The 23,747-nt window shown below is 35.8% G+C and overlaps 1 protein-coding gene and 1 pseudogene across 10 annotated transcripts in view; both read right to left on the bottom strand.

Moving 5' to 3' along the window:
- The window catches only part of LOC121038985 (protein kinase C-binding protein NELL1-like), a 51,188-nt pseudogene extending 44,474 nt beyond the window's left edge, over window positions 1-6,714 (bottom strand).
- Window positions 1-23,747, bottom strand: part of LMNTD1 (lamin tail domain containing 1) — a 525,504-nt gene that overhangs the window by 299,604 nt on the left and 202,153 nt on the right. The window contains exon 1 of one of the 10 annotated variants that reach the window (XM_040488619.1): window positions 4,468-4,507. The exons of the other annotated variants lie outside the window; for them this stretch is intronic. The gene's annotated coding sequence lies outside the window, so the exon portion shown is untranslated. Of the gene's footprint in view, window positions 1-4,467; window positions 4,508-23,747 lie in introns of those variants that run through there. 10 annotated transcript variants of the gene reach the window in all.

The raw sequence follows: 23,747 nt of genomic DNA, 5'->3' as shown, positions 1-23,747 counted from the left end.
CACAGGTAGGTATTAGACAAGGGAGGTTAAATGCCACTTTCTGTTTTCCCAACCCTCAGGGGATGAGAAAAGAGATATTCCCCAGGCAAAAAAGGGATTCAAAGGGTAAAGCTTCTCACCACTCCAAGTGGGGTACAAGCAGAGAGGGAGAAGGTATTGCTATAAGGGAGGGCTGAAAATTCTCCAAGAGACTAGACTGAGTGAGGGTCCACAGTTCACCAATGAGCCTACATGTAATAGCCACAGTGCAGCCTGGACAGTAGCCTGTTGACTCAGGCTGTGCTGGAGAGCTGGCTGAATCCCTCCATGAAGAAGGCAGGGCTCAGGGGCAGAATTGCTCACATATGAGTAACTCACTGCTTCTTTTGAAATATGGCTAAAACCAGTCAAACTAAATTCGAACTTCAGTATTACACTCAAACTGCCTCAAGCATTGTATTTAAGGCTTATGGACTTTGATTAATTTAGGAGGTGAGACTCCCACCTCCAGAAAAGGTTTATTACCATGTAGTATTTATAATATTTACTTAGGGGAAGGATGCTCCAGATCCCATAAGCATGGTAATTATATAATTTATCAACTAGGTCAGGACACTTTGGAGAGTGAAAGGAGGTGTTATTAATAATAATCTTAGAACAACAGTATAAGCTAAGACTATCTTGGACAATTTAGGACTTTCTAAGACAAAGACCAAGGGAAGGACTTGAGATTTTATTTAAATGAGGTGGGAATCAGTGGGTTTAATTGGGGGAATTACATGGTCTCATTTATATTTTCTAAAGATCTCTCTGACTTCTGTGTGAAGACTGGATTGTAGGGGCCCAAGAAGTAGGGAACATTTTAGAAGGGTTTTGCAATGGTCTAGGCGAGAGATGATAGGGGTCTGAACAAGGGTGGGGCAGGGAAGATGGACAGAATTAGTATAATAAATACTTTTGAGATAGAGCACACAGAACTTACCAATGGATTAAAGTCTGAGGAGGAAGGAGGCTAGGGTCCAATAGCATGAGTTAACAGATGAAGTTGACATTTACTGAGATGCAGGATTTTTTATGTGTCAGCAAAACTGTGTGTCATATCTTTAGCTTGATTGGGTGCAAGTAAAAAACAACAACAACAGTAATAAACAACTTCTTCTGATTGCTTATGTCAGATACTAAGCACTTAACATGTACTCATTTAATCCTCATAACAACCTATGAGGTAGATATGATCATTTTCAACATTTTACAAATGAATGAGCTATAGCACAGAGAGATTAAGTAACTTAAGTCACACAGCCAGTACATCATAGAGACAGCATTGGGTTTTATTGATTTGGGAGCTCTGATTCCAGATGCTGCCTCTTAACCCCATGCCATACTGCCTGTCTGTTTGACCCCAAGATTCCTAATTCTAATCATTGGCTTCCTTAGTGGCTTGCTGTTTTAAACAAGGGTCTCAAGTGATAGAGTATGAGTTGGCTCACCTCCAAAATACTCATTGAGTTTGGAACACATGCATGCCCCCCTTCCCCAAAGATACTCAGAAAGAAAGTCACTGAAATCAGAAGGTCATGCACTCATCCTAAAAGGGACTGTGATTCCACAGAGTAAGCAAACAATCCTGTATGTATTGTAATTTATGAACTAGGAGGAGGCATGTTATATTCCTCTACCTCATTTTACTCATTTGAAATAATGGGAAATACTTTGCATTAATTATCTGGGAGGGAGCCCTGTATGTACCATAGTTTAAAAGACTGTTCTGGAGTCAGATTCCTGGGTTCAGATTCTAGCTCACCACTTGTTAGCTAGGTGAGTTTGGTATATTACTTAACCCCATTATGTCTGTTTCCCCATCAGTAAAGTGGGAACAATAACACTATGCCAGAGACTGCCTAGTGTTTCAACAAGTCCCTCTCCTTCTGTCCAAAGAGCTAGACTGTATTTCCCAGCTTCTCTTATACTCTAATGTAGCCAGATGATGCTGGCTATTAGGAAAGGGGAGGAGTGATGGATACCACCTTCAGCTCTGGTGCATATAAGCCTTCCAAGTTACACTCTATGCTCTCTCTTTCCTGACTGCTGAGTGAATACAGAGAATTTAGAAGAGGACTCTGGGCCCCCAGAGGACTGTAGAGCCACAGACTAGAAGGTGTTTGAGTCTCTGAATGACCTCAAGGAAGACCTCCTGCTAGATAGGACTATTCACTTTGGACTTTGTATAAACCAGAGTAAGCACTTACTGTGTGAAACTAGTGAGGTTGGGGGTTTGTTTATTAGAGCAACTTGAATTACTTACCTGAATATATATATATATGTATGTATAAAAATACACACACACACACACACAAACACACACCTCATAGGGTTACTTAAAGCACTAAAGTATCTACAAGGGAGCGGTGTAAATGTGCTCTCAGAACGTTCAAGAAAAAGTATCTCCATCATTCTTTTTCTAAACTCTTTGTCACAGCAAGAGGATGATGTAGACCTCATCTGAAATCGAAATCATGGTTCTCCATGTAAGGCATCTTTTTGTGACTGACAGCCCAGTCTATTTGTACACAAAAATAGGTGTAAGTAGATTATATAAAATGAGCAAAATAGCAAGGAGGTGAGCAAATGTGACTAGGCCTATTGTGTTTCTTTTGGGTAGAGTCAGGCTTACAGGTAGCACCCTGCAAATCCTACTGGAAGTGGGCAGAAGATTTTAAATATAATTGATTATATCATATAGAATCTGACATGTATGTTTAGAAACGGAAATCATTCTTGAGGGATGCTTAGATTTTCCTTTGAAAATCTTTCATTAGTAAAGTCAAAGTCCCAGAAAAACTTCAGAGATTCAAGAGAACATTCAGCAAGTGGTCAGTTACAGTTCCACTCAACTGGAATATTTTGCACAAAATGAAGACTTAAGTGACTTGATAACTCCCTTGTAGATTTACTTACTTCTACCTGCCCTGACAAGTTTTCTTTAGACTCTTACTGGCAAATACATCTCTTGAAATTTGATTTTGATTTTTTTCCAGTTCACCTTCAGGCTGTTAAGATGTTGTACTCCGTCATCCTCATTCACCATCTCTTATCTCTAACATATCACAAATCTTATTGTATGATACAGCATTGTCAGCAGATACACTGCTTAGGTGACACAAAGAATACTTCATGGATGTCTAAAGTGGCCTTGTAGATAAATAAGTCTTATCAGCTCAAAGATATTCATTTACCCACAGACATGTCTCATCATTGGAAATTTTCCAATGTATCAAAGTGTGTCTGAGACAGTAAGCACCAAAACAAAAAACCCATTACAAAAGCTTGTAACAATCATACTGATATAATCCTAAGGAAGCCTTGGTCACTTGGCTCAGTCCCAGAGGGCTGTTAAATTCAGAGATATGTAATCCAGACAGGACATCCAATGTTTATATGCATATTTCAACATCTTTAAAGAGGAAACATTACATAAACAACAAAACTTATTAAAATCCTTTCTTTTCCTATTTTATTATGCCCCAAGGCCCTGGAAGCCACTTTCTTTCCTTCTCTAGAAATTGCTTATACTTCCACATCATTCTGTCATCCAGATTTCTTTCTTTATATAATTTATTTCTTTATGTAATTTCTTCACAGAGCCCCCTAGCAAAAGATGTGCCTTGCTACAGACCTCTAGACACTAGTTCTCTTCTGGGCTCTTCTTTTCTGTAAAAAATCCATCTGCTTTGGTTTGGGCCTTTCTGTCTAATCCTCATTCCATCAATTTTGCATCATAAAAGCCTAAAGAATTGCCTGGAATTGGTGGAAACTTCCTCTATATTCAGGGAAAGATAGGGAATTGAGCAGGCCAAACCACAACCTTCCTCATATGTTAATTACTTTTGTCTTATCACACCTATTAAGAATTAGACGGTGGAACAATGTCCTAAAAGTGTACATGTTGCCTGTATAGGTTCATTTCCAAAAAGCCTTCCAATTCAAAAGGAATGCTTTGGAGAAAACAGAGACAGCCATTTGCTTCTGGTAAATGATTCAAGAAGTCCAACATGATAGCACCATCTCTCAAAGGCTTCGCACAGCTGAGCCTTAGGTAACATAAAAAGTCTCCGTCTGTCGCCTAGTAAAAGAAGAATAGCTTATTCTCCTACTGGGACTAAATTAAAAGATGTGGCTGTTTCATCATATTTAGCAGCATTCCTATAATGCACAAAAGCTTCTGTGGCACTGATTAAAGGAGAAAATATCATCTGGCTGGTAGAAAGGATCTGCAACTAAAACAAAAGTATTCTCATCCTTGACTAAACATTTACTGTCAACAATCTGTCTTCTGTATGTGCCCAGGAAAACAACACTCCCAAACACACACACATAAACACAAATGTTCTAGTCACAATAAATCTGCTCTAAGAAACAATTACCTAGGAATAATTCTTTGCCTTTTAAGCTAAATGCTTTATAAATGAACATCAGGATTAAACATACCTCCTCTAAGTAGTGGAGGTCCACAGGTCACTTATGCTGCTGGTTTTCAAAAGATAAAAAAAAAAAAAAAAAGAAAAGAAAGAGGGATTATTTTCTTAGCCCTTATTATGGTCATTATGTTGATCATTATTTCCACAAATAGATTTCATTAATCCAAAATTAACTGTCTAGAATCTCTACCCTAGGCTTCAATTTAGGGAAGGGCATAGGCCTGATATTCTTTGTGCATGTGTAACATCCTCGCTGTGGACAAGGAATCTCTCTGCACCTTGATCTTCAAAAACTAGAATGAATTCATCTAACATAGGCATTAATTATAACACAACTTCTCTTTCTAGGATTTTACATCTTAATTTAAGTGAGATCCAAACGTTGGGAAACTTTGGATAAAAGACTTCTGCCTTTCTTGTGATAATATAAATATTTCTTTAAACTATAGATAAAGCATTTTTATTTTGCTTCCTAAGCTGTTAATACCTCCAAAAGGAAGAAATACCAATCTAAAATATGTTAACATTATTTATACAATGTTATATGTCAATTATATTTCAACAAAGCTAGAAAAAATACGTTAATGTTTTTCCTATTCAGGAAACTGTTACTATAATTTATAATTATAATTATTTCAGTTTAAGTCTTACACATTTTTGAAATGTTTCCTTCGTGAAATAACTTAGGAAAGAAACAGAAAAGACTATGATAAATGCATTTAATAAATATTACTCTAGTTTTCTTATTTTCCAATGGCTTGAAACAGTATTCCAAATCTCATTCATTCCTATTAATATTAACTATCCTTATGTAAAGTGGGGAACTTGTTTGTACAGGAAAAAAAGAAAAATCTAATTAGATGTTATACTTAGTAATTTCTTAATCTTGAGGTTTGCTACTCTGTATTCTTCTATTTCATATACCATTTAAAATTTCTCAGTATTTTTTATGGGTCTTTTAAATCACATTGTTTTATTTTTGCATCTTAGAAAGGAAGGCTTTTACCAATTTAATTTGTTATTTATTGTCCCAGCATGGCAAAATCACACCTACAGATGCTTATTAAAATTATCTAAAGATAAATCACAAACCTTACATTCTGTTCACATTGTAATGAAATGAATATAAAAGCAAAATTGGGTTTTCCTTCTAAGTCCTATATTTGGAGTGGAGCAAGGCTCACATTAGAATAATGGAGACAGTCTGGAGCCTCACACTGTAAAGAAGAGGGGGGTTTGGAAGCAATCCCAAAGGAAAATGATAAACATGTTCAATTATTGAAAAATACATCAGATGGGGAAAGCAACTGCTCTTGCTTAGCTTAGAAAAGGGAGCGTTTGTTCACACATGGTTCCCAAGCATATGAAGTGCTGTTATTAAGAGGAAGATAATTAGCTCTTATCTCTCTCTATCTCTCTAATTAAAACAGATGCACAAAAATATTTGTAGGAAGCAATTATGTATAAAATTTTTAAAACTGTATGTTTGGACCAAAAGCTGAGTTAGATTAGATGTGTCATGAAGAAAGGTAGGAAATAAAGCTGGCCCTATGAAAAATCATCAAACAAGAGGCTTATTTCTATTCTCTGGCTTTTTGTCCCTCTATACCAACGCAGTAACCCTAATCTTCCCATTCTGTAAGGTACCAAAGACCCTTGTTATTTTTTTTCCCCCATTCCTATCAAATCTATCTCAATAAAAGATCTGTTAGGGGCACCAAGGTGGCTCAGTTGGTTGAGCATCCAACTCTTGGTTTCAGCTCAGGTAATGATCCCAGGGTCCTGGGATCAAACCCTGTGTTGGGCTCCCCACTGAGCATGGAGCATGCTTCTTGAGATACTCTCTCTCACCCTCTGCCCTTGTCCCCATCTTGCTCGCACACGCTCTCTCTTTATATATATATATATATATATATATATATATATATATGGAACATAAAATAAAAATATATAAAAAAAGATCTAATAAAGTACTCCATATTATGGTAAGTAACTTAGATTATTAACACTTAAACATATTAGTCCTCAGTTCAGCACAAAAAATATTTTTGGAGTTCCCACTGAGTATTAAGGTTTGTATTAGGTTCCTTGTATACTATTTCTGAGAGTCTAAATTGGTATAACCACTTTTAAATGCAATTTGACATTTTTAGTAAAGGTATATACATTATAAACCAGTAATTCTACTCCTGCATGCATATCCAAAAGAAAAATCACGAGATTTACCATAATCCCTGAAACGCTGCTGATACGCCATCACGCGAACTTTTTCTGGTGTGGGTGGGCACCTGCCGCAGTCTCTGGACAGCGACAGCAGGACGGTGGAGCGAATGTTCCCGGGGTGGCCGGCACTCCCGCCATTGCTTAGGGAGACCCTTGCCCAGAGGGTTTGAGCAGGTCAAAGTGCAGCCCCTCAGAAGTGAGGGGTTGGAAAACAGCCCCATTTGAGGTAAAATTCGAGAGGGAGTTGCCACCTGGTAGTCTGAAGACTTGGTCACAGACTGTAGAAGTGGGAGTGGACGGAAGCCAGAGACAAAGGAAGGGTGCTTGATTGCCGGTCAGGAAGGAAGAGCACAGAGTTCTGAAACTAGCGCCCGGTAGCTGGGTGATGCCATTTTCGCCCCTCAGGCGCATGCACGTACACGCCTACAAACACCACCACAATCCCCCCAGTAAATTAAGCAGCGCCATCTAGTGGAGAACGGAGCCATTACACCAAGCCCCACACAACTGGACCAACGCTGCTCTTGAGGAACACAATTCTCTCCGCCAGCTTAGTTTATGGATTATAAAGTGCTTCATAGTTTGACTTCTAGGGGAAACTGGATGTAATTTCAATCTTATTTCATTCTGTTCGCTGGTGCATCTATTTATTTTTTTTCCCTTTTTCTTTTCTCATTCTTGAATACAGAAAGGGAAAAATTATTTTTATTTTTTGTTTTTATAAAAAAGATTTTTCTTTAATTTTTTCTACTATATTTTTCACTTTTTTGTAATTTTTAAAAATTCTATTCTACGTTCATCACTTCATTTTATTCTATTTTATTGTATTCATTTTTTTCAAATTTTTAAACGATTTCCTTTGTTTTTCTTTCTTTTCTTTTCTTTTCTTTCCCTTTTTTCTCTATTCTATCAAGAATAGAGATCAACAACCAGACCAAAACACACCTAGGACCTAGCATCTTTTATTTGATTTTTTTAATGTTGTTTTTAATTATGTATTTATTTATTTACTTAATTTCTTTTCTTCCTTCAAAATGACAAAACAAAGTAATTCACCCCAAAAGAATGAACAGGAAGAAATGAAAGCCAGGGAATTAATCAACACAGATACAAGCAATATGTCTGAACCAGAATTTAGAATCATGATAATAAGAATACTATCTGGGGTTGAAAATAGGTTAGAATCCCTTCTTCTGAGATAAAAGAAGTAAAAGCTAGTCAGGAAGAAATTTAAAATGCTATAACTGAGCTGCAATCTCGAAAGAATGCCATGGTGGCGAGGATGGGTGAAGCAAAGCAGCAAATCAGTGATACAGAGGACAAACTTATGGAGAATAATGAAGCAGAAAAAAAAAAAAAAAGGAGACTAAGGCAAAAGAGCACGATATAAGAATTAGAGAACTTAGTGACTTATAAAAAAGTAATAACATCAGAATCAGAATCATAGGGGTCCCAGAAGATGAAGAGAAAGAAAAAGGGGTAGAAGGTTTTTGTGAGCAAATCACAGTGGAAAATTTTCCTAACCTGGGGAAAGACACAGACATCAAAATCCAGGAAGCACAGAGAACTCCCATTAGATTCAAAAGAAACCAACCATCAACAAGGCACATCATAGTCAAATTCACAAAATACTCAGGCAAGGAAAGAATCATGAAAGCAGCAAGGGAACATAAGGCCTTAACCTACAAGGGAAGACAAATCAGGTTCACAGCAGACATATCCACAAAAACTTGGCAGGCCAAAAAGGAGTGGCAGGATATATTCAATATGCTAAATGGAAAAATATGCAGCCAAGAATTCTTTATCCAGCAAGGCTGTCATTCAAAATAGAAGAAGAGATGAAAAGTTTCCCAGACAAACAAAAGCTAAAGGAATTTGTGACCACTAAACCAGCCCTGCAAGGAATTTTAAGAGGGACTCTCTGAGGGGAGAAAAGACGAAAAGAAAAAAAAAAAGACCAAAAGCAACAAAAACTAGAAAGGACCAGAGAACACCACCAACATAATGGCAATGAATTCATATCTTTCAGTACTAACTCTAAATGTCAATGGACTAAATGCCCCAATCAAAAGACATAGGGTAAAAGAATGGATAAGAAAAAAAAAAAAAAAAAAAGACACATCTATATGCTATTTACAACAGACCCATTTTAGATCTAAAGACACATTCAGATAGAAAGTAAGGGGATGGAGAACCATCTATCATACTAACAGTTGCCAAAAGAAAGCTGGAGTAGCCATACCTATACCAGATAATCTAGATTTGATAATAAAGACTGTAACAAGAGATAAAAAAGGCAGTATATCATAATTAAGGGGTCTACCCACCAAAAAGATCTAATAATTGTAAACAATTATGCTCCAAATGTAAAATAACTCAAATATATAAATCAATTAATCACAAATATAAAGAAACTCATTGATAATAATGCCACAATATTAAGGGGCTTCAACACCCTACTTACAGCAATGGAAAGATCATCTAAACAGAAAATCAACAAGTAAACAATGGCTTTGAATGGCTCACTGGACCAGATAGGCTTAGCAGATATGTACAGGACCATATTTTATCCTAAAACCAACAGAATACACATTCTTCTCGAGTGCACATAGAACATTCTCCAGAGTAGATCACATACTGGGACACAAATCAGCCCTCAGCAAGTACCAAAAGATCGAGATCATACTGTGCATAATTTCAGACCACAACACTATGAAACTCGAAGTCAATCACAAGAAAAAATTTGGAAAGATAACAGATACTTGGAGACTAAAGAACATCCTACTAAAGAACGAATGGGCTAACGAAGAAGTTAAAGAGAAATTTAAAAAGTACATGGAAATCATTGAAAATGATAACACCACAGCCTAAAACCTCTGGGATGCAGCAAAGGGAGTCATAAGAGGGAAGTATATAGCAATCTAGGCCTTCTTAAAGAAGGAAGGAAGTCTCATATACACAACCTAACTTTACACCTTAAAGAGCTGGAAAAAGAACGGCAAATAAAACCCAAGACCAGCAGAAGACAGAAAATAACAAAGATTAGAACAGAAATCAATACTATTGAAACAAACAAATAAAAAAAAAACCCAAACAAATAAACAAACAAACAAAAACGCAGTAGAACAAATCAATGAAAGCAGGAGCTGGTTCTTTGAAAGAATTGACAAAATTGATAAACCCCTTGCCAGTATGTTCAAAAAGAAAAAGGAAAGGACTCAAATAAATAAAATCAAGAATGAAAGAGGAAAGATTACAACCAACACTGCAGAAATATAAAGAATAATAAGAGAATATTATGAGCAATTATATGCCAATAAATGGGCAATCTGGAAGAAATGGACAAATTCCTAGAAACATATAAACTGCCAAAACTGAAACAAGAAGAAATAGAAAATTTGGACAGACCAATAACCAGTAAAGAAATCGAATTAGTAATCAAAAATCTCCCCAAAAACAAGAGTCCAGGGCTGGATGGATAGCTTTCCAGGGGAATTTTACCTAACATTTAAGGAAGAGTTAACACTTATTCTTTTGAAGCTGTTCCAAAAAATAGAAATGGAAGGAAAACTTCCAAACTCTTTTATGAAGCCAGCATTACCTTGATTCCAAAACCAGACAAAGATCCCACTAAAAAGGAGGAACTACAGACTAATTTCCCTAATGAACACAGAGGCAAAAATCCTCAACAAGATATGAGCCAACTGGATTCAATAATACATTAAAAGAATTATTCACCACGACCAAGGGAGATTTATACTTGGGAGGCAGGGCTGGTTCAATACCTGCAAAATAATCAATGTGATACATCACATCAATAAAAGAAAGGTCAAGAACCACATGATCCTCTCAATAGATGCAGAGAAAGCATTTGACAAAATACAGCATCCTTTCTTGATAAAAACTCTCAAAAAAGTAGGGATGGAAGGATCATACCTCAAGATCATAAAAGCCATATATGAAAGACCCACCATTAACATCCTGAATGGAGAAAACCTGAGAGCTTTCCCGCTAAAGTCAGGAACAAGACAGGGATGTCCACTCTCGCCACTGTTCTTCAACATAATATTGGAAGTCTTAGCCTCAGCAGTCAGACGACACAAACGAATAAAAGGCATCCAAATCAGCCAGGAGGAGGTCAAACTTTCACTCTTCACAGATGACATGATACTTTATATGGAAAACCCAAAAGATTCCACCAAAAAACTGCTAGAACGGATCCGTGAATTCAGCAAAGTCACAGGATATAAAGCCAATGCACAGAAATCCGTTACATTCCTAGACACCAAAAATGAAGCAACAGAAAAAGAAATCAAGGAATTGATCCCATTTACAATTGCTACAATTTACTTTTTGATGACTTACTTTTAACACAAAATAATTGATGTAAAAAAATAAATAGGGGGTCCAGTTCAAAATGGTGATGTGAGATGATCGTAAACTCACCTCTTTCTATGCACATATGCACACACCAAATTTGTAGCCATATATGGAACAATTTCCTCTGAAAATAAACCCTAAAAAAACTAAGGGAGAGAGACCCCTTCACATTCGAAGCAGAAAGGAAAGGCTGAGACACATTCTTGCCATAAGCCCCAACACTGGTGTGGCAACCCACATTTGGGAACAGACTCAAAACCAGGAGCTTCTACCTGAGGAGTGAAGGGTTCATACCCCACATGAGGCACTCCAACTTTTGAGGCTCCACCTGAGAGACAAACCCTCAAAACACCTGGCTTGAAGACCCACTGGGGCTTGTGCCCATGAGACCCACATGGCTGTGGTGAGCTATGGAACAGCTTTTAAAGGGCTCACCCACAGACTTACCTGCCCCAGGGCCCAGTGCAGAAACAGCCTTTGAAAAGAGTTCACCTAGACTTTGTGTGAAAGAGTCTCATTTCCTAATTTTGAAGCACTGGTCTGAGGTGCAACAGCCTGCTGAGATACTCTTCAGGGACAGAGGCTGGTAGGTGACGTCTTCCTGCTCTGCTCTGCCTTGCTAAAACCAGTAGGTACTGTCTTCTTTTCCCCTCCTTTTTTTTTTCTTTTTTCCCTTATTTTTTTCTTCTTTTCTTTTCCTTTTCTTTCCTTCTTTTTCCTTTCTGTTTTCAGTGGGAACCATTGTTGTACTTCCCCTCTGCCTCTTTCCAAACAGTACTCACCATTTTTGCATTCTCTTGCTGCTGCACACAAGAGTGTCAGTACCTCTCGAAGGGGAGCTTCTACCTACATCTGGAGAGCCAGTTTTGCAGCTGCCATCCAGGGAACACCCTCTGATTGGCTGGCCCTGGAGACCAAGGTAAGCTTGCATTCCTGTGTCCCACAGGACTATAGCAATCAGAGATTCACTTCTTGGCAGAATATCACTCCCAGGGCACTGCAGACATAGCAGGCTGAAACACACCCTGGTCTTCCTGAGAAAGAGGCCTATTTGCATCCAGGCACTTTGGCCTGAGGGGCAGGCTTCTGTTTTGGCACATCCAAGCCGGTGGATGCATCTTTGCACACTCTCTCTGCCTTGCTCCACTTTGCCTGTGTCTTCCAGAAGGAAGTTTATAGCCTTCTCGGGTGCCTTGATTTTTATGGCTCCTGTGCTACATTGCTTGGGTCTGACGGCCACTGGTACCTATGCTAGTAGGCCCCAGAGGACTATAACCAACAGAGAAATAATTCCTAAACAGCTACCACTCCCCAGGGCACATCAAAAGGCAATAGACCCAGAAGCTCAATCTTTCTATGAAAGTGGCTTATTAGCTTATTGTTAGAGCTGCAGTTCGGACAGGGGGCAGGCTTCTAGTTATACCTAAGGGCTAAGTATAAATTTTTCTCTCTGGAACATTGGTCACTCAAGTCAGTAAATAATAAGAAAGTGACACTGATTACTTCAAGTCAGAAAATGATAAACTTTAAAGTTTAGGAGATTTCAATCAGTGGTTCTCTTTTAACTTTATTAATATGTATAAATGTGAAGGAATTTGTGGTCCCTGTGTCCACAGCTCTAGGAAGCAGGAAGGACATATTGTGAGGTCTGGACTGTGGAGAAGTATGGAGATGGCAGATGCAAGAAAGCTCATGACAATTTTTTTACTTCATTGGGAAAGTCAGAATATAAACCTCTATCAATTGGTCAACTGATCAATTCATTGATGTATATGTCAATGTACAAACATGAAGTTGGTATTCATATGCAAGGAATAGCCACAGACATGTACTGACGATAACAGTGGAAGATGTGACACAAATCTCTCATTTTTAATACCAAAATTTAAATCTAAATAAAGACGCTGCTTGAGTTAGTCTGGAATCTAATATCTAGGCTTTATCCTAAATAGTCTGAGCTATTGGGGTGTCTGGGTGGCTCAGTCGGTTGAGTGTCCGACTTCAGCCCAGGTCGTGATCTCATGGTTCATGGGTTCAAGCCCCGTGCTGGGCTCTGTGATGACAGCACAGAGCCTGCTTCAGATCCTCTGTTCCCCTCTCTGCCCCTCCCTCACTTGTGCTCTCCCTGCCAAAAAAAAATTAAAAAAGAAAGAAATCTGAGCTGTTATTCTAATGTTAATGACAGCAGAAGTTTTGAATGAGATATATAACAAGTGCTTAGTGCATTTTACATATATTCTCCTATTAAACCCTCAACATTTTCATAGTAGATAAATATTGCTATTATTCTCAGCATTTATTCAGCAAGGTCACAGAGCTGGCAAGTAGTAAATTATAGACTCAAATACATGACCTCTGGCCTCTCAGTTGCTTTTCTTCTCAGTTGTGCCATGCTGCCCCAGTAGCACTGAACTTCTACTTTAACAACCAACAGCCTGATTACATTCTGGTAAGCCTAATGTTTTCCTGTTTCCAGGTGGAATAATATGTACTATGTGTTTTCTAGGGAAAGAATAGTGGTGTTGAGGAAGAGACACCTCTGCCTTCTGAGAAACTGCTTAGAAATTTTCCAGACCATGTCATGGAAATAGCTTAACCTCAGACCCAAGACATTTAGGTGAGCCAGGATGGAGTGTTCTCTGAGAGGAAAGGGTCAAGTAAATATTTCATCCCTTAGATACAGTCATTGTCCTTTTTGTGTCCTTTGGCCTGAGAGAGCACAGAACAATGAGGTCAGCCAAACAGATGTGAGGGCAAAGCTTACCATGTGCTAGCTTTCTCCAGACACTATAATGAACATCAAAGACAGCTTTGAAGTTCAAAAGGAAAAGTTATTTAGACTGCCTGAGGGTCTGTTAACCTGTGAAGAGCACTACTTCCTTGGCAGTAATGCTACATTTTGAAACGGGGAGTAAAGAGTATAAAGAGACAAATTATTGAGAAAACTGACATCTCAGCTTCTAGCTTCACTGATCATCCCACAAAACAGTAAACTCCATGAAGACAGCCAGTTCTTTACTATCTACCTAGTGCCTAGTTCAGAGCAGGTAGTATATAGATAATAATTATCCATATGTTCAATTGTGTTTATTAATACAGATTGAGTGAATGATTGATAGAGCATATATTATGTGCTTCTGTTATAAGTGCTAGAAACACAGAAGTGGATGAACCAAATTCCCTGTTAATGAAATTAACAAGTCAATGTAAATATATATTATGTTAGGTGGTATAACTGCTAATAAGAAAAATAAAACAGAGTAAGAAGAAAGAGAATAAACATAACAGAGTGAGGAACTAGATAAAGATAAGACTGTGATGAATAAAGATGTCTCTACTAAGGGGCATTTAAACAAAGAGCTCTGAAGGAATTGAAGGAGTGACCGTGTAGATATGGAACAACATCTAACATAATTAATGATTTTAATTTCATAATCTCAATGTCTCCAGCCTTTACTTGCTTGGGTGTAGGATGTCCAGGGTCTCCCTTCTGGGACTATCTAGGAATCTAGGTGCATTGTCACATGTTCTTGAATTAGACTTGGTAACTGGCTTAAAAGTCTGCTCCATACATGTAACCACATAGTATTGGTTTTTATATCACCTAGTGAGTACATTTCCTTTTCTGCTTGCTGGTCATTTTCCTAAAAGGTAAATAGTAAGAGACTATTTTCCATTTCTCACATCTAAGGGAGCTTTTATAACATTACATATAATTGAAAATAAATTTGAAGTTTTGACTTCAATTTGAACTCTTTAAATCTGTCCTGAAGGAGTACTAAAGAAGTTTGAAGTCATATATTTAATCATGTGGACAATTCAAGTATTGGACAATACATATTGGCTGCTATTGACCAGACATTTAATTTATGTGCTGATTTTTATAAAACCTCACTCTAAAGGCCAGAAGTACAATGTCCCAGGACACGACAGTAATAGTAATAATAGTAATAGTTGGAGCCAGCAGAGGAGCGGCCAACCTGGAGAATCCATAGGCATGTGGTCAAGTTCTACATGACTTTCCCAGAAACAATGCATTCATGTGTATGATCAATCTTTATTTGATTCAAATCTAGCAAACATTTATTTAGCACTTTCTCTATGCAAGACCTTATGCTAACTGTCTGAAGGGTTTGTAATTTTAAAGAATGAAATTTTGATCTCATTGCACCTCTGGTTGCTGCCACTGTCCTTTCACAGGGTCTACTCATGCCATGGATTTTACAAATGTAATGCACATGTGTTGAATTATGTAAACAGTTACATTAATAAATCTGGAATGTTTTTGAGTGAAAATTAGCCCCTAACAGATGAATTCCCAATTCTCTTCTTTACTCTAATGCTGAATGTTTTCATATTCAGACATTGACCGAAGTTCTATGTCCAAAAACTTTCCACCTCAATTGGCATGTTTTTAAATACCAGTATAGATACATTTAGCTATATAAAGAGAGTGTATGAAAGTCAGTGTATAACTTGAGTGGAATACAATATCTATTTGTTCATTTATTTAAATATTCAAGAAGGATTGTTTATCTATGAAGAATTTACTGAAATTTATTTGATAGGCACATGATATCAACAGCCCATCTCAGTGTTTCTCATCTTTTCATGATAAGCAAATGACAACAACATTTAAATATAAGGATTCCCATTCCAATAGTGAGAAGATATGATTCCCAGGCATGCCTCAGTTGTGGAAAGGTGTGTGGGAGATTGAGGGTACACTGATAATGTTTCACAACATGATGATAAAGAATTGGTTTCTGGGAAGAAAGATGCCACAAGAAAGGTTAAGGTGCAAGAGAGATAACCCTGCTATATCCCATGGTTACTGAGTGGCTCAGCCTCTCTCATGGGTCACTTCAGAGGGTCAAAACCCTGTGTCTGCCCTGTGAGAGTACAATGTTATTATAATAAGGGAGATTCATTTATAGAACACATTCCAGTTGATCAAAGTCCAGAAACACTGGGTCCAGGAATTATTTTGGAAGTTATAATATATATTTTCCCCTTAAATTGTAGCTAAAGTATTTACCATGCTACTTTTTGAATTCTAAAAAACAAAACAAAACAAAATGTGCACATTGACTATAGAGTAAAAATTCTCTAGCATACCAATACATGAATCTCAACTTTAAGCACTATGTAGAAATGATGCAAACAAGCCTTTGAATATGTAGATGATGCTGCTAAACTGGCATTAGTAGGAAATGGGTTTTGACCTATTATTATTTGGTCACATTGAGATGCATTATGGTCTTTTGTTCACCCATTCTGAGGAACCAATGTGAGATATTGGACTTAATTAGGAAAACCATATATTATACATGTTCCTGTGAGCCAAGTCTCCTCCTATAGGCTCCAATAGAACATTGTTTGATGGTAGGCTGGTAAATACACTTTTAAGGGTGAAAATTTATTAGCAGAGGTCTATATGGATTGTCTAGTGTGAGAATGTCTTCAAGAAGAAAACAAAACTAGACTTAAATTAGCTCTGTTATTTATTAGCTGTATGCTTTTGTATAAATTATTCTAGTCTCTCTTTTACCTATAAATTGAGTTCATGGTATTTATCTCACCTTGTGGTTTAGATAATATGAATTGAACATAGAGCCCAAAATAATAAATTCTCAATAAGTGTTAGTTTCCACATTCCACTGAAGATCTACTTGTCATAATATTTCTAAAAATAGTTCAGTCTGACTTCTATGTCTGACCAAGAAGGACTAAAAGGATATGTATTTGCTCTCCTATTTAAACAACTTTGAAAATGGACAAAATATATGAAACAACAGGACCTGACACAACAAAGACAATGACCTTAAGAAAAAGAAAATAAGCAAAGTCAGCCCAATAATTGCTGCAGCTTACTCCTTTGAAGAACATTTCTTGGCCACAGCACAGAGAAGGGAAATACAGGCAGAGTCTGGCAATCTCCCTGAAGTAAGGAGACAGAGCTAGGAATCTGGAGAAGTCAAGGTGGTTACAGTTTCCAGGGCATTGTACAGGAAAGGAGAAAGCTGTACAGAGAGAACTCTGAGAACTGCAGAAAGTCCCTGTCAAGAATTCAGTTGAATACTGATTAAGCATGTGTACAAAGAAACTATCCATACTGGATAAAGATCCAGTAGAAATTATTAGAGGGACAGTGTCTGACACTCTCAAAGGGGCAGGAATAATGCCAACCCAATAGCCAAAATAGAAAACTATATGATCCATGGGGAATGAATTAGAATACTCATAAATATTTTGCCTTAAGAGTGGAGAAAATTAACCTTGGATTAAACATCGCTCTGGTGCCTCTTAACAAACTTTGAAAGAATGGTCCAAAAGGATCATCTATTTCCAAATAACTGTCCCAGAACAAAGCTCAATAAATAATTACAGGAACACAAAAATATCCAGCACTTAAGTAGGAAAATTACACAATGTCTATCATGCAACCAAAAATTACAGGGTATGAAGAGGAGAAAAATAAAATAATCAATCAAAACTGATTCAGAAATGACACAGGTATAGAATTAGTCAACAAAGGCATTAAATTATTAATTCTAGTTATGTCTTATATGTTCAAAAATATAGCAGAAAAATTAAACATATTAAGTAAAGACATAGAACATATTAAAAAGACAAAAATTGATTTTTTAGAGATGAAATCTATAATGTTAAAATAAAAAACATACTGGGTGAGATTAAAAGCAGATTAGACATTTCAGAGGTAAAGCCTAGTGAACTCAATGACATAGCTATAGAGACTCTCCAAAATGAAATACATTGAAAATTATTTCAAGTATCCAAATATATATGTAATTAGAGTCACAAATGGAGTGGGGGAAAATATTTGGAAAAAAAATGTCAAAATGTTTCCAAATTTGATAAAAACTATAAATATACACATATAAGTACTTCAGAAAACTTCTAACAAAAAATAAAAATATACCAAAAAATCATAATAAAATTCCTTAAAGACAAATTAGAGAGAAAAATCTCAAAAGCCAAATAGGAGGAGGGGAAATTATATTTTACATACAGAGGAACAAAAATGAACATGACAGCAGATTTCTCATTGAAACCATGTAAGCTAGGAGGTACCAGAGCAACATCTTTAAAGTACTGACAGGAAAAAAAAAGTTGTCAACCTAGAATTTTTCACCCAATGAAAATATCTTTTAGGAACAAAGATAAAATAAATGCTTTTTTTTAACATATAAAAGAAGAAAATAATAACAACCTGACAATATAACTACAAGTATGTTAAAGTAAATCCTTTAAGTAGAGTAAAATAAAATCTGATAAAAACTTGAACCTACAAAAAAGAATAAAGAACCAGAAATGGTAGTAACTACCTTTGTAAATACAAATATATTTTTTTATTATTTAATCTCTTTGAAAGTTAATTAAGAGGTTAAAGCAAAAATATTAATAATGCATTTTAGACTTTATAATATATATATAGAAGTAAAATGTATGATAACAATAGCACAAAGACTGACAGGAGAGAAACAGAAGTGTGTTTTGTAAGGATCTTACAATGTGCTTGAAGTATATTAATGCTAAAAGTTAGACTGATAAAGATGTATACCATAAACCTTAAAGCAACAACTAAACTAATGCAAAGAGTCAGTCATAGCTAATATGCTAACAAAGCAGATGAAATGGAATCATACAATAATACTCAACTCAAAAATACTAGACAGAGAGACAATGCAATAAAGAACACATGAGACAAATAGAAAATAAATAGCAAGATGATAGATTCAAAAGTCACATTGAATGTAAAGGGTATGAACACATCAATTAAAGGCAGAGCTTATTATATTAGATAAAACAGACCCAACTATATGGTTTGGTATAAAAGCTACAAATAAGTTGAATGTAAAGGAAAATAATATAGTCTGCTAATGTGAATCAAAAGAAAGTTGTAGTGGCTAATTAACATCAGAGTAAACAATATTCCCACCAATAAAGAGAAGCATTTCTTAATGATGAAGGGATCAATTCATCAACAGGATATCATAATCCTAAACATTTAGGCACATTCAGGCACAGACTTTCAAAATATGTGAAACAAAATGGGTATAACTGCAAGGAGAAATAGATAAATCTATAATTACAGCCTGATATCATTTATTAGCTCTAATAGTTTTTTGTGGGTTACTTGAAGTGGTCAATTGATTTTTGACAAATGTGTAAAGGAAATCCAGTGGATAAAGGGAAGGCTTTTCAACAAATGATTCTGGAATAACTGATACAGAACAAAAACTCTAGTCCATTCCTCACACAATACACACAAAAAACAAAAGTACAGTTCATAAAAGAAAGAAATTAATAAATGAGACTTCATCAAAATTAAGAACTTTTGCTCTTTGAAAGACACTGTTTAGGGTTGTTAGTCTTTCCGTACAAATGTTATGATTTTTTTTTACTTCTGTAAAAAATGGGTTGGTATTTTTATAGGGATTGCATTAAATCTGTAGATTGCTTTGGACAGTATGGACATTTTAACAATATTTTTTCTTTCAATCCATGAGCATAGAATATCTTTCAATTTGTGTAATCATCAATTTCTGTCATCAATTTTGTAATTATTTTTAGAGCACAAGTCTTTGCATCCTTGGTTAAGCTTACACCCAGATGTTTTATTATTTTTGGTGCAATTGTGAATAGAATTATTTTCTTAAATTCTCTTTCTGCCACTTTATATTTAGGGAAGAGAAATGCAACAGATTTCTGTATATTTATTTTGTATTCTATGACTTTACTGAATACATTTGTCATTTAAGTAGTGTTTGTGGTGGAGTCTTTCATGTTTTCTATATATAGTATCTATCATGTCATCTGCAAATAGTGAAAGTTTTAGTGTTTCCTTACTGATTTGGATGCCTTTTATTTATTTTTCTTGTCTGATTGCTATGGCTAGGACTTACAGTACTGTGTTGAATGAAAGTGGTAAGATTGGACATCCCTGTCTTGTTCCTGATCTTAAAGGAAAGACTCTCAGTTATTCACCACTGAGTAAGATATTAGCTGTGTGTTTTGCATATATGCCCTTTATTATGTTGAGGTATGTTTCCTCTAAACCTAGTTTATTGAGAGTTTTTATCATGAGTGTATATTGTACTTTATTAAAAAAACTATCTTTGCTTTATTGTATTGCTCTCAGTTCTTTGTCAAAAATCAATTGACTATTTTTGTGGGTCTATTTCTAGGCTCTTTATTATGTTCTACTGATCTATTTGTCTGTTCTTTTACCAATTCCACATTATTACTGCAGTGTTATAATAAGTCTTGATATCAGGTTGTATCAGTGCTCTTTATTCTTCTCCTCCAATATTCTGTTGCCTATTCTGGGTCTATTGTCTTTCCATATTAACTTCAAAGAAGTTCCTCAGTATTCAATAACTCTCTGGGATTTTGATTGGGATTATATTGAATTTATAGCTCAAGTTGAGAATAACTGACATCTTGACCATACTGAATCTTTTATGATCCTTTAATGAATTAATAAAACTAAGCACTATAACTTCCTTCTTATAGCTTTTATCTTAGTTTTTTTAGTTCTTTCTTTCTTTCTTTCTTTCTTTCTTTCTTTCTTTCTTTCCTACTAAGATCTTTTCCAAGATGTCCTCTTTTCTCCTAATTTGCTTTTTTGCACTATAAAACATGATATCTGTCTTCCAACTGAGCATGTAACAGAGCTTACAACCTAAAGTAAAGAAATAAAAAGAACTCAGGTATAAGATGGAGAAAATGTGGTAGGAAGGATAGTAAAGAATGTTGTGGGATGAGTAATATGCACTTCATCACCTACACAAAGCCTTAACACCTTGTACAATACCTTTCCAAGGCACTTAATTAATATTAGTTAAATGAATGAATGAATGACTTGCAAGTATGACCTCTTAGTCATTTATCAGTAGCAGAATCCATTGTGACATTTATAGAGCTTCTTTGAATTATTCTTTTCCTTAGGTATATTTAGATTATTGACAATTTGTTATACGTGTAGTTCTGTAAGTACATAGTATGCTATTTATATATTGCATAAAAATATGAATATTCTTTCTAGACTAGTATACACCTATCCTTAAACATAGCAAGCAATAGCAAAAATATATTCTACCAGATACATTTCTCTATATGCTCCAATTCATGAAACTATCAGTGATGAAATGGAGGTATTTTGATAACAGCATTACAATGTGATATCTTTGGGTGGATGTGTGACTCAGACATTGGATTTTCTTTTCATCCAAGGCATTCTTGATGAGATCTCTTAAAACTGAAATAATTTTCCCATTCCAACTACTTATTTTTCTCTGTAATGTAGTAAGAACCCACTCTTCTCATGCTAAGTATTAAAGTCAGGCTATCCAGGATAATATTCGTGCAAAAAAAATTAAAATTTGGAAGGGAGGAAGGTGCGAAATAGAAAAGGACTCTCCGGCCCTGTAAAATGGTGCCAAGGTTTTAGCAGGCACCTAGAATGAGTTAACAACAAGAATGGCATTTTACAATTGTATATTTATATCCATTTTCCAAGGCACTTTCACAGATGTAATCTGGCCTAATTGTCACATGAAACCTGCAGAGAGACCAAGTGATTTGCCTAAAATGAAAGTGGCAGGGCGCCATCTCAAACCTAGTCCTCATATCCCCCTTGTTCTTTTCATTTATTTCTGAGCCTTCAAGTCATTTAGTCATCACAAAATTATGCATCTAGTAAGAACCATATATTAAGAGTCTAGATGAAAATCTTAATTTTGAACTTTTTCTTATATTACTTCACCTTTGCTGCCAAAAAGAAAAGTTATGCTTTTATTTTCTCAGTTTGGTAAGCAACCAAACTTACTACAACTTCAGAGTAGTAAAAGTTTCATTTGCCATCCTATGCAATAAAATAGGTAGCAACTTGTTTTTCCATTTTTTTTTATTAAAATGAGACATGTAAAGAAATGTTATGAGATTTGGGAAAAAAACATGTATTTTTCTTGTACGATTTGTCTTCCCATGATCCTCAACTCTACTGATCTTCAATGCTACGATGAATCACAATCCAAAATTAAGGGAAATCCGAACTACAAAAGAAATGAAACGAGCTACTTCTCAACTAAAATGATATTGATATTTATATGTAGAGTTGTGTGACTGACTGTAGTACTCAAATTCTAATACAGAGAACACTATGCTTTAACGTAGAGCATAAAAAGCCCAGATACTTGTATACCAACTGTTCAAAATCAAATGAAAACGAACTATGAAAATAAAAAGTTTGAGTAATTTTTAAAAATAAAGCCAGATGTAAGTCTTAAGATTGACTTGATTTATACTGTTTTTAAGTTATGCAAAAGGAAAGTGCTCTCTTTGGGCAATTATAACAATGGCTTAGCAGTTTTTAGAAAATTAGGGGCCAGTCCTGAATCCACTACTAATAAGCACTTTATGATTACCTAGTATTTCTTGGTCTTAGCATCCTCATTTGCAAAATGGTAGGCTGGGACTAAGATATTTTTCACATCTGATTTTCTATCATTCTAAATTACTTTCCAAGGACTCCCAGCTACTGATAGAACCATGTCTGGTGCTCAAGGAACTCTACTGGAGTGTGGTATTCTCTTTTTAATACGATGCTGAAATTGTTAATTGCATGTAAAATAGTACCCTGTGAAACAAAGAATACTTGATCTAAAATAGAGGGGCGCCTGTGTGGCTCAGTTGGTTAAGCGTCTGACTTCAACTCAGGGCACAATCTCATGGTTTTTGAGTTCGAGCCCTGTGACAGGCTCTGTGCTGACAGCTCAGAGAAGAGCCTGGAGCCTGCTTCAGATTCTGTGTTGCCCTCTCTCTCTGCCCCTCTCCCGCTCACTCTCTGTCTCTGTCTTTGTCTCTGTCTCTGTCTGTCTCTCTCTCTCAAAAATGAATAAACATTACAAATAAATAAAATAAAATAGTTAGAGGTCAATAGTACAAAAAGTACAGAAAAGGTAAGTGGTTTTTCCTTAGTAAGAACATTTATTTCCTTCTTTTTATGGTCACTTGAAATGTTGAAACACTTTCAATACATGTATGTGAATGGGCAAACACAGTCTAAAAATATATCTTCTAGTTGATCCTTTCATTTTAAGGAGATTTCACTCTAACTGCTTTTTTATTGATTTCTTAACATTGCATACTTTAATGAGAGATGTTTTAAAATAGTGAAATACACATCAAATGTCTGAATTGCACTAAGTTCATAATACACTTTTTACATACCAGTCTTTAATCTAATTATAGCAAAACTGAGTTTTGAGTCATGTTTATAGTATTATGTCTGCAAAGATTAAGCAAATGCTTTTCATGATCTTTAGGTATTTCTAGTAAATAGAAGTTATAAAATTAACAGTCCTCAATGTCAGGGAGCTACATCTCAGACACAGAGAAGAGACTAACTGATGGTGCATTGAAAGAAACAGGCAGGCCTTCCAAATGTACAGGATGATGTTCAAAATACGAGGGAAAGAAGCTTATGAAACTTGAGTCATAAATGTACTGAATCTTTTAATATTTTTCTGAAAAAAATTTACAACCAATTTTCATATTAATTTGTATAGCATTATTTGGATGCCATCTGTTCAATATCATAACTTTGACACTAGAGAAATTAAAAAAAAAAACTTTTTAGTGAGGTATAACACATGTTCA

This window comes from Herpailurus yagouaroundi, unplaced genomic scaffold (assembly GCF_014898765.1).
Source record: "Herpailurus yagouaroundi ecotype Mexico unplaced genomic scaffold, PumYag 166, whole genome shotgun sequence".
Classification (NCBI taxonomy): Eukaryota; Metazoa; Chordata; class Mammalia; order Carnivora; family Felidae; genus Herpailurus; species Herpailurus yagouaroundi.
The sequence above is the reverse complement of the archived record's forward strand: the minus strand, read 5'-3'. Positions and strand labels throughout refer to the sequence as shown.